Genomic DNA, 9,728 nt, shown 5'->3' with positions numbered 1-9,728 from the left:
GCTATTTGGTTATAGCTTTCATATAAAAAGGTTTAAATCAGTCTCATAACAGGGGCGTGTACATTGGATACTTCTTCCTCCATTCCTGTGATACTTTGCTCAGAAGAACAGAGTGTGGGTTTCTGATGACCTCCACTAGCCTCTCTCCTTCTCTCCATAAAAATCCGTCTCTGAGAGACTGTACATTCCAACCAATTTGAAGGACCCAAGGATTCTTAGGCCGAATAAGCCCTTTCCCCATCTCCGCAGTTCCCTCTTCTTTACTGCCCTCTCCTCCACCAGGCCTTTCCTACCGTTTTCTGGCTTACCACGTACTTGCCTAGGAGGAGTGTCCAAGTGCGTCTTGTGCTTCGGAAACCGAAGGAAACAAACTTCTAAAATTGACATCCTGATCTCAGAACTCCAAAGTAAGCCTTGAAAGCGGCACTTAAGAGCACTTAACCGTGGCCCTCACCCCCAGCGAGGAAGTCACCCTACAAACACACCCTTCCCACTCAGGCCACGTGGACGGGCGCAGTATTTCTCACTTGAAAACGGACACCTCAATAGCGTGTCTTTGGGAGTTGCACCGCTTATAAAAGTTTCAAATTGTTTGTTGTCACAAACAAAACGGTACAATCTATTTTCATGTGATGTTCTTGGGACCTTGCCGTGTACCGCCATCTCAAGGCACATTCTCCCCTCAAAGTTTGTTAATGCTACTTGTCTCTGGAACACTTTTTTCCTACCTCAGAGATAAATGAGATCTCCATTTCCCACTTAACGCAAAGTGATTACGCCTTTTTTTTTCCCCCCAAATAAGTGACCATTGGTCCAATTCTAATCTATTTTCCTATTTAACTTCCAACAATAACTGAGGATCAGGATATTTGGCACTAGCTGAGCTAGTGGCCATCACCAATGACAGAAAAAGTTCACATTTCTACTCTCTGTGTTGCAGGTGAACAGGAGGGGATAGTACAGTGTTATTAGAATTCCTCTCATTAGTAATTACTTTTGGGCACACCCAGAAACTTTTTAATGGAAACTTTTGGGTTGGGATGATAGTTTAAAAGGCTGATTCTTCTTTTTAGTTATTATTTTTCCCTTAAGTGGTCTCCCACTTTGTAGCATTTTTATTTAAGCTAAAACAGAGCATATGCAATATGTACATATGACACATGAAATCATAAATATTATTTATTAATTTTATATAAACTAACATAATGGAAAATAAGTTCTTATGACCTCTTGCTTTTATAGATGTTCTAGAAACTTTTTATGTAGGCATCTACAAAATTGGTTCATTCCCCTCAATATTTTTGCATTCATACTTTCGAGGTCTTGATGTTTTCAGCCTCTGGTGAATCTTTGTCATTGAATTTGAACCATCTGTAAAACCTGTGATGCTGAAGTGGAGTGTGTCACAAAGTGATGAGAACATTCCTAAAATCCACAGATGCACTGATACCTAAGGGCCCAACAGGTGACTCAGCAGCTGGCAGCCACCCAGCTCCCCTCTTGGCCCACGGTCACTAGCATACCACCCCTGACATCTCACCTCAGTGCCTACACCTTGCACACACCTAATGTCAAGTTCAAACGCACTGTACGCAGAAGCTCATCCTACACAGAAAGAGTGATCTAAACAAAGCAAGATTACTTTTGTGGGTTTCTTAGTGCTTACCTCTATACTAATGTGCCAGTAATGTCAAAATAAGTCAACATCAAAGCAGTATCAAAATAAAATATCAAAATAAGGCAGCTGCCTTCGAAGAGCCAGGAAGCAGAAACTACTTGACCAGCTAAGAGTTATGCCTGGAACTGGCACAGTGAGAGTATAAATACATTGTGGAATTAGGCTCGGAGCCTGTGGCCAGCCACATACACCTAAGGTGGCGGGTTCGAATCCAGCCTGGACCTGCCAAACAACAATGAAAGCTCCAACCAAAAAATAGCCAGCCGTTGTGGCGGGTGCCTGTGGTCCCAGCTATTTGGGAGGCTGAGGCAAGAGACTCGCTTGAGCACAGGAGTTGGAGGTTGCTGTGAGCTGTGATGGCACCGCACTCTACCCAGGGGGACAGCTTGAGGCTCTGTCTCAAAAAAAAAAATTGTGGAATTATTGCTAGTAGTAAGTCATCTTCAGCCGTAGATGCAGGAACTAATTTTTGAAATCAGCCCTATCCATATTACTAAGAAATGCAATTTCAATTAAATGTGATTTTTTATGTTTAATGATATTTAGCATTTATATATATTTATGCTTTTTTGGTCAATTGTGTATAGATAATAACTAATGATAACTCAATTCAGAAGAATATTTTTAACACTTAAATTTAAAATTCCAGATGATAAAATGGTGACTACACCACTTGACGGATGTTAGCTTGATTATGATGACCATTTCACATCGTCTATCAAAACATCACTTCATATACCGTATATATGAGGTCAGATAATTAAGTTCTCAAACTCATTCTAGGAAAAGTGCTCCATACCTCACTGCTGAATATCACTATGTCCACCTTGCACCAATGCCAGCGCCTAGTCCACTCTCTAAAGTATTTTTTCTAGGATGAGTTTGTAAACTTAATTGTCAGAGATAGTATACACAATTTTTATTTGTCAATGATGCCCCAAAGGTGGGGACTAGAAGTTCCAGTTGATCTTATATTTATACACACACACTGAGAAGTATGATAGAGTACAAATAAACTTGTAAAAATTATGTACTTATTAGCATAAAATTCTATGGAAGATTCAGGTTCAATAAGAAAGTGGTAAAAAGCTTATTAATGTTAACTAGGAGCTTGTTTACATATTTTAAAAGTGGATCAAGTCCTGGTATGTTTTGATTATTAAGAAAGTGATGGAGGTGGGCGGCACTTGTGGGGGCCGGCACCCGGTATATGGGTGCTGGCCCCCATATACCGGAGGTGGCGGGTTCAAATCCAGACCCGGCCAAAAACTGCAAAAAAAAAAAAAAGTGATGGAGGCTCAGCGCCCATAGCTCAGTGGTTAGGGCGCTGGCCACATGCACCTGGTCTAAACATGCTAAACAAACAAACAAACAGCTGGGCATTGTGGCGGGCGCCTGTAGTCCCAGCTACAAGGGAGGTTGAGGCAAGGGAATTGCTTGAGCCCAAGAGTTTGAGGTTACTGTGAGCTGTGACGCCATGGCATTCTACCAAGTGTGACATAGTCAGACTCTTGTCTCAAAAAAAAAAAAAAAAAAGAAAGAAAAAGAAAATAAAAAGAAAGAAAGTAATGCAGATTAAACTTAAAACTGGGTTGTATCTATATCCATTACACTGTGGTGTGTATAGCAGAAAATTTTGAGGAAATAGTCTTCTAATATTTGAAAACTTACCTGATTCCATCCATATCATTGATGGATAAATGTAGTTACATCATATTTCATTACTTTAATTTCATCCTACTTGTTAATGCAAAGAAATTAGCAACCATTATCATGTCAGAACTATACTTATGAGATACAACATGAACAACTTCCTGGCTGAAGTGGGTAGTAAGCCCTTTATTTGTAGTCTCCTTCTGTCAAATCATGGTTGAATTGTAACCGCAGGTTGTGCAGGGGCGGCGCGGGGCAAAAACAACCATTGACAATCAATTGGCTTTATGGCATTTACAATAAAGAACGTGAGGGTGGTGCCTGTGGCTCAGTGAGTAGGGCGCCAGCCCCAGATACTGAGGGTGGCAGGTTTGAACCCAGCCCCAGCCAAACTGCAACAAAAAATAGCCGGGCATGGTGGTGGTGCCTGTAATCCCAGCTCCTGGGGAGGCTGAGACAAGAGAATTGCCTAAGCCCAAGAGTTGGAGTTTGCTGTGAGCTGTGACGCCATGGCACTGTACCAAGGGTAACAGAGTGAGACTCTGGCTCTAAAAATAAATAAATAAATAAAGAACATTGTCTATTATATTATTACTTGTAAGTTTTGCACGACATATTCTTTTTATATGAGTAAAAGTTAAAATGAGTATCTTTTTTTCCTCCTCCCACCTCCCAGAGAGCTGGTTGTCAACATCTACCAGTGTGCCACTGCAGCTGGTGGGGGCTGGAGGTAATGGGAACATAGAATGGTTAAAGGAGGGGAGAGTCAGAAGTAATTCAGCAGCAGCAGAGCCAAGGACTACAGGTTCTACGTAGATTTTTCTTCCTCACTGTGCCATGTACATATTTTCATGTTTTAAGTAATTTCCCTTTCTTCTTCCCTTCTTTTCCTCCATTATTCATGTATAGAGTGTTCTGGTGGTTAAGGATTATGACATATATTATCCCTCTGATAACTTGGATGAAGAGCTAGAAGAAGTAACTGGGAATAGGGTAGGTTGCATTATTTTAAGTGGGAACACACATGTGCATAATGTTTTAGAAGAATGAGAAGCTGCAACTTTAGGGATATTGACCAGACAAAGGGATGGAGAAGTCTATGCACTGGATACCCTTTTCTGTGTTTGAGAAATGGTCCACAGTGTAAGTCTTGGAGAGGAAAATAGTCCTGCCTCCTACTAGGGAAACTAAAATATGTGCTTTCCCCAACTCTCATGGGTTAGATGTTTTGCATATTATCTAAGCTGAGAAAAATTATATCCCTTCATTCAGGATTTTGGATCTGGAGATGGAAATAGGAATAGCTTGGAATCCTTTGCAGCTCTGGCCACAGCAGCCAGCATCCAGAGGTAAGAGTCAAGGGTGGCATCCATGGTTCAGAGGTGGTTTCTTTAATACTTTTTCTATGATGTAATTTTAGCAGCGGCTCCAACTGCCTGTCTTCCTTTGTTTCCTGCTCATTTTCAGAGCCGCCTGTCCAACCTTCCTGGTGATTCTGTAAGCTAGTCAATGAATTGCAATAAACTCATTTTCTGTTTAAGGTAGAGTTGGTTTCTGTCGTTGAAGCTAGTACGATATGCCCAGAAGGAAGCCTTTTAAAGGATTCTGCTGTGATTCCAGAACTCAGGCATTTCCTAATGGGATGGGGGCTAGAAATCTAATGCTGGGGAATCGAAAAAGACCACAAAGGCTGGGGACATGTCCAGCTGCTGAGCATAACATCCGTGGGCAAGGAACACGATAAATTGCTCACAAGTCCCCAGTGTCCTTGTAGGTTTATTACTGGAGGAAAAAATCCTCCTGATGATAGTTAAATCTCTTTCCCAAATTCATGCATTTCATTTCAACCATTTCTTTTTGCAATAGTCATAGGTCTGTATCATTTTTACAACATGGTTGGCCAGACAATTCCAATACCCTGTATTGTATTTAAGGACTTTGTAGAAAGGAACATTATCCAAGTTGTCACCATTACAACTCATCTTTGGCAAGCCAATAGTATGGCTACATGCTTCAGGAATAAATTGACCACCCAAACATGCCAGGTTTCTCATTCCCCAACTTAGGTTTATGTTCAGCAATCAAAGTTAATGTCACTAAAACTATTTATCAATGGGGTAATGACGCAAAACTACCTTGGCAGTTCTATCAGTTACCTACTGCAACCAGAAGAAATTTAGCATTTTCAAACAAGGCAAGTTTATCATCTCATAGTTCTGGAGGTGAGAGGGCCAGGTAGGCTCTCCTGCTTCCTCTATTCTAGGCCTCACAGGGTAAAGTCAAGGTCTCAGCTGACCTGACCTGTTTTTTGGGAGGCTTCCAAGATCATTCAGGTTTTTGGTAGAATCTAGTTCCCTGTAGTTGTAGGTTTGAGATCTCCTTTCTTTTATTCCTTTTGGCTATTGTCCACTAACCTCTCTGAGCTCCTTGAGGCTGTCTGCATCCCCCATCATGTTACCTCCCTCATCTTTATTCCTTCTGGCAATGAAGTGAGGGTGCAGAGTTGTTATCATGCTTCAAGTCTCTCTGATTTCCCGCTTTGTCACATCTCTTTTACTTCCAGCTAGGGAAGGTTCTCTGCTTTTAAGTACTCATGTGATTAGATTGGGCCCCCTGGATAATCCAGGATAATCTATTTTAAAGCTTCAATCACATCTGCAATGCCCCTTGTGCCATCTAATTTAATACATTCACAGGGATTAGGGCATGGAAATCTTTAGGGGGACATTCTGCCTATCACAGCAATCCTGTTGGTCCTAGCCATAGACTCCAAAGACAAGATTTCCTACTGCTTCTGCGGAGCTCTATTTTGGTTCTTCAGGTACCTAGAGATACTTTCATTTTAGTTTACAGGTGCTCAAGAAATTGTAGAATGCCACAAACTGTCTGCCCACCAACCAAATCCTTATATTGAAGTTTTAACCTCCCAATGTGACAGTTTTAGGAGGTGGGGCCTTTGGGAGGTGATTAAGTTTAGATGACTTCATGAGAGTAGGCCCCCCATTATGGGCTTAATACCTTTATAAAAAAGGGAAGGGACCCCAGAGTTTCTTCTCTCTGCCATGTAATAATAAAGCAAGGAGAGGGCTCTCTGCAAGCTAGGAAGTGGGCCCTCATCAGGAACCCAATCAGCTGGTACCTCCATCTCAGACTTCCCCACCTCCAGAACTATGAAACAGGAATGTCTGTTATTTAAGATGCTTAGTCTGTGGTATTTTGTTGTAACAGCCTAGGTTGACTAAGATGTAAGACTAACACTTTGCTGCACTGTGAAAGTAGAATCAATGAAACTTCCTCACTTGTCTAAAAACATTGAGCATCCTGAGCAAAGCTTATGAAGGAAAGAGCGAAGTATCTTCTTTGCCTTCTAAGTTTTAGGGGACTCCTTGTCCCCCAGATTACCTGGAGCACAGCCTAGCCAATAAAGGTAGCTGCAGCTGACACTACCACCCTATTTGGAGATGTTTGGCTCTGGTATCTCTTTGGAAGCACTTTGCACTTTGGAGCCTCTGCCCATTAGCATTCAAGCGGTCAGGCTTCAACAGACAAAGGGTGTCCTTCATTATACACCCAGAACCAAGGGAAAATCCCTAAGGCAGTACTTCAACAACACTGTGCTTTGGAGTTACCTTGGTGTCCTTCAAAGGTAGCCATGCCCTATTCCATGCCCCAAGGTTTTTTTTTTTATTATTAAGTCTTCTGTACATAGATCATAAATACATTTATGCCATTATAGGATTCAATGTGATGATTTTTGGCTCAATTGGTCTAGAGTGGGGCTTAATTATCAGTTTTTTAAAAAAACTTCTCAGTTGTTTTTTAAAACTTTTTATTTTATTGTTTCAGGTTCATTTGAGGGTACAAGGAATTATTCTACAATGTTTGCATTTGTAAGGTTAAAATTTGAGTTATAGGGCGGTGCCTGTGGCTCAAAGGGGTAGGATGTTGGCCCTTTATGCTAGAGGTGGTGGGTTCAAACCCAGCCCCAGCCAAAAAGTGCAAAAAAAAAAAATCTGAGTTAGAGTAAGATGTCAGACAAGAGACCTCTCCTTGCCTGCTATTCCTGGTGAGACAGGGGGAAGTGGCCTTCAGCCACCTCTGTTTGGGGGAATTTCCATAGAAACATCACTCCAGGGCCATAGTGAAGCAGGAGGAGACTTCAGGAGCCAACAAGGAGGTCTGGAGCCAAGGAAAAGCAGAGTAAGGAGGGTGCTTAGTGTGGGTAGAGACCGGCCCATTAGCTGGTTCTCCTGTGGAGGGCTGGGGATGGGAAAGGGCTGTCCTACAGTATTTTGACTTTGAATTGGGCTGCTCACTGGAGCAGCAAGTAGACTGGAACAGCACCCGGTAGCCAGGGTTGAACACTAGGCATGAAGGTTCTCCTATTTGCTTTGCTGGTGGCAGGGCACCACCATTGTGGGAAGACTGAGTGGAGGAGAAACAGTCCACAGGGTCCTAGTGTATGGTGGGCTTGGTGCGCCAGCTGAACTTGAGTGCCCATCCTTGGGATAAGCTGAGTGGTACCTGTACCACCCTGGAGGGCCGCTTTGTTGTCAGGGGGCATTATCTGATGGGTCTCCTGGAAAGTCTGGCAAGAGGTTTGGGACCCAGTCCCATGGGGACTGAATGCTGATGAAGCAAACAGGCCCAAACTGAAGGCCAAAATTTCAGGAAGATGAGATCTGGTCTCATTTGCAACTAGAGAGTGGCTTCTGACCCCATCATATATACAGAAAAATCCAGCATATGGTCTCCATCTAACAACACAGCACCACCTGGTGTCCAGGCAATATATTGCTATATATATATATATATATATACACACACACACACACACACACACACACACACACAAACAAACATATATCATTTTACAGTTTTTGCTTCTTTTTTTTTTTTTGGAGACAGAGTCTCACTTTATCGCCCTCCATTGAGTGTCATGGTGTCACAGTTCACAGCAATCTCAAACTCCTGGGCTCTTGCCTCAGCCACCCAGTAGCTGGGACTATAGGTGCCCACCAGAACACCTGGCTATTTTTTTTGTTGTTATTGTTGTCATTGTTGTTTAGCAGGCCTGGGCCAGGTTCAAACCCACCAGCCTTGGTGCATGTGGCTGGCACCCTAACCACTGAGCCACGGGTGCCAAGCCCATTTTTTGCTTCTTTTTTCAATGTTTTCTTTCCTTTTTTTGTCTCTTTTACAGTTTTTTGTTTTTTATTTTTGGTTTGGTTATATTTTTATTTTTTCATTTTTCCTTTTTTTCAATAGCAAGGGCTCCTCCATTTTTGTTATGATTTTTTAGCCCCTTTTATTCTATCTCTCTTTTTTATTTCTTTGCTTTTTCTCTCTTTTGGGAGAGATTTTTCTGCTTTTCTCATTTTTCACATGTAAATTTCTTATACAAAACCTTAGATAACCCTTTTTCTTCTTTATCTTATACAATCATATTTTTAATTTTTACATCTATTTTTATTGTTTTCATTTTTTTCTCTTCTCTGGGGGCTGGGGAATCATGGTAGTGGTCTTGTTGGGGGGGGGTCATGGCATTGGTCTGGCTCAAGGAGGCCATGAGCTCATAATCTTGGGTGTTGTTCTAGTTTGGAGCTTTGGAAAGAAGGTATTGGTAGGTCCCTGCTGCAACATATTGCTGATTTCTTTCTATATTTGGCAGATATGTGGTCTTCCTCTTTCCGAGGCTTGTAAGGAGCTCCTGTCTTTGTGGACCTGCCTAGCCCAGTTCCCCAAAGCCCTAGAGTGGTGGATGTGGTTAAGGCACTCTGCTGAACACCACTATTTCTCCTGTAATTCTCTTTTTCTCTTACTGTCCTTTTTCTCTCCTTTTCTTCAATTCTTTCCTTCCACCCTCTTTCTTTTTTCCCCTGTTTATCTTTTTCTTTTCTTTCTCCCTTCTAGCTTTTTACCCTTGTATTTCTTTTGGCTTTATACCAAAAGGCCACTTCAACACATAAGCTCTGTGGTAAAGCAATTTAAAGTGAATGAGGTAGTGAGAAGGAAAAAGTAGGGGAATAAAGTGAATGAGAAGAAAACACACATGAGGAGGAAGCAATAAAAAAATTCTGGCAACATTAAAAAGCAGAATAGAGCACCTCCTCCCAAGGGATCATGAAGTAGAGGTAGCTAAAGCAGAGGATTCCATCTATAAAGAATTAATGGATGTTATAGAATGGGAATTTGAAATATGAATGGAAAAAGCAATAAAGGGAATTGATGAGAAAGTGGAAAAACAGAACACAAAATGGACAAAAGATATGAAGAATACAGAAAAGAACAGAACTAAAAAAATGGACAAAAGATATGAAGAATATAGAAAAACAGAACACAAAATGGACAAAAGATATGAAGAATATAGAAAAGATATGGCAGTGCTTAAGGACTT

Source organism: Otolemur garnettii, unplaced genomic scaffold, assembly GCF_000181295.1.
Source record: "Otolemur garnettii isolate 467f Iridium unplaced genomic scaffold, OtoGar3 scaffold00051, whole genome shotgun sequence".
Taxonomy (NCBI): Eukaryota; Metazoa; Chordata; class Mammalia; order Primates; family Galagidae; genus Otolemur; species Otolemur garnettii.
This window is presented reverse-complemented; position numbering follows the sequence as displayed.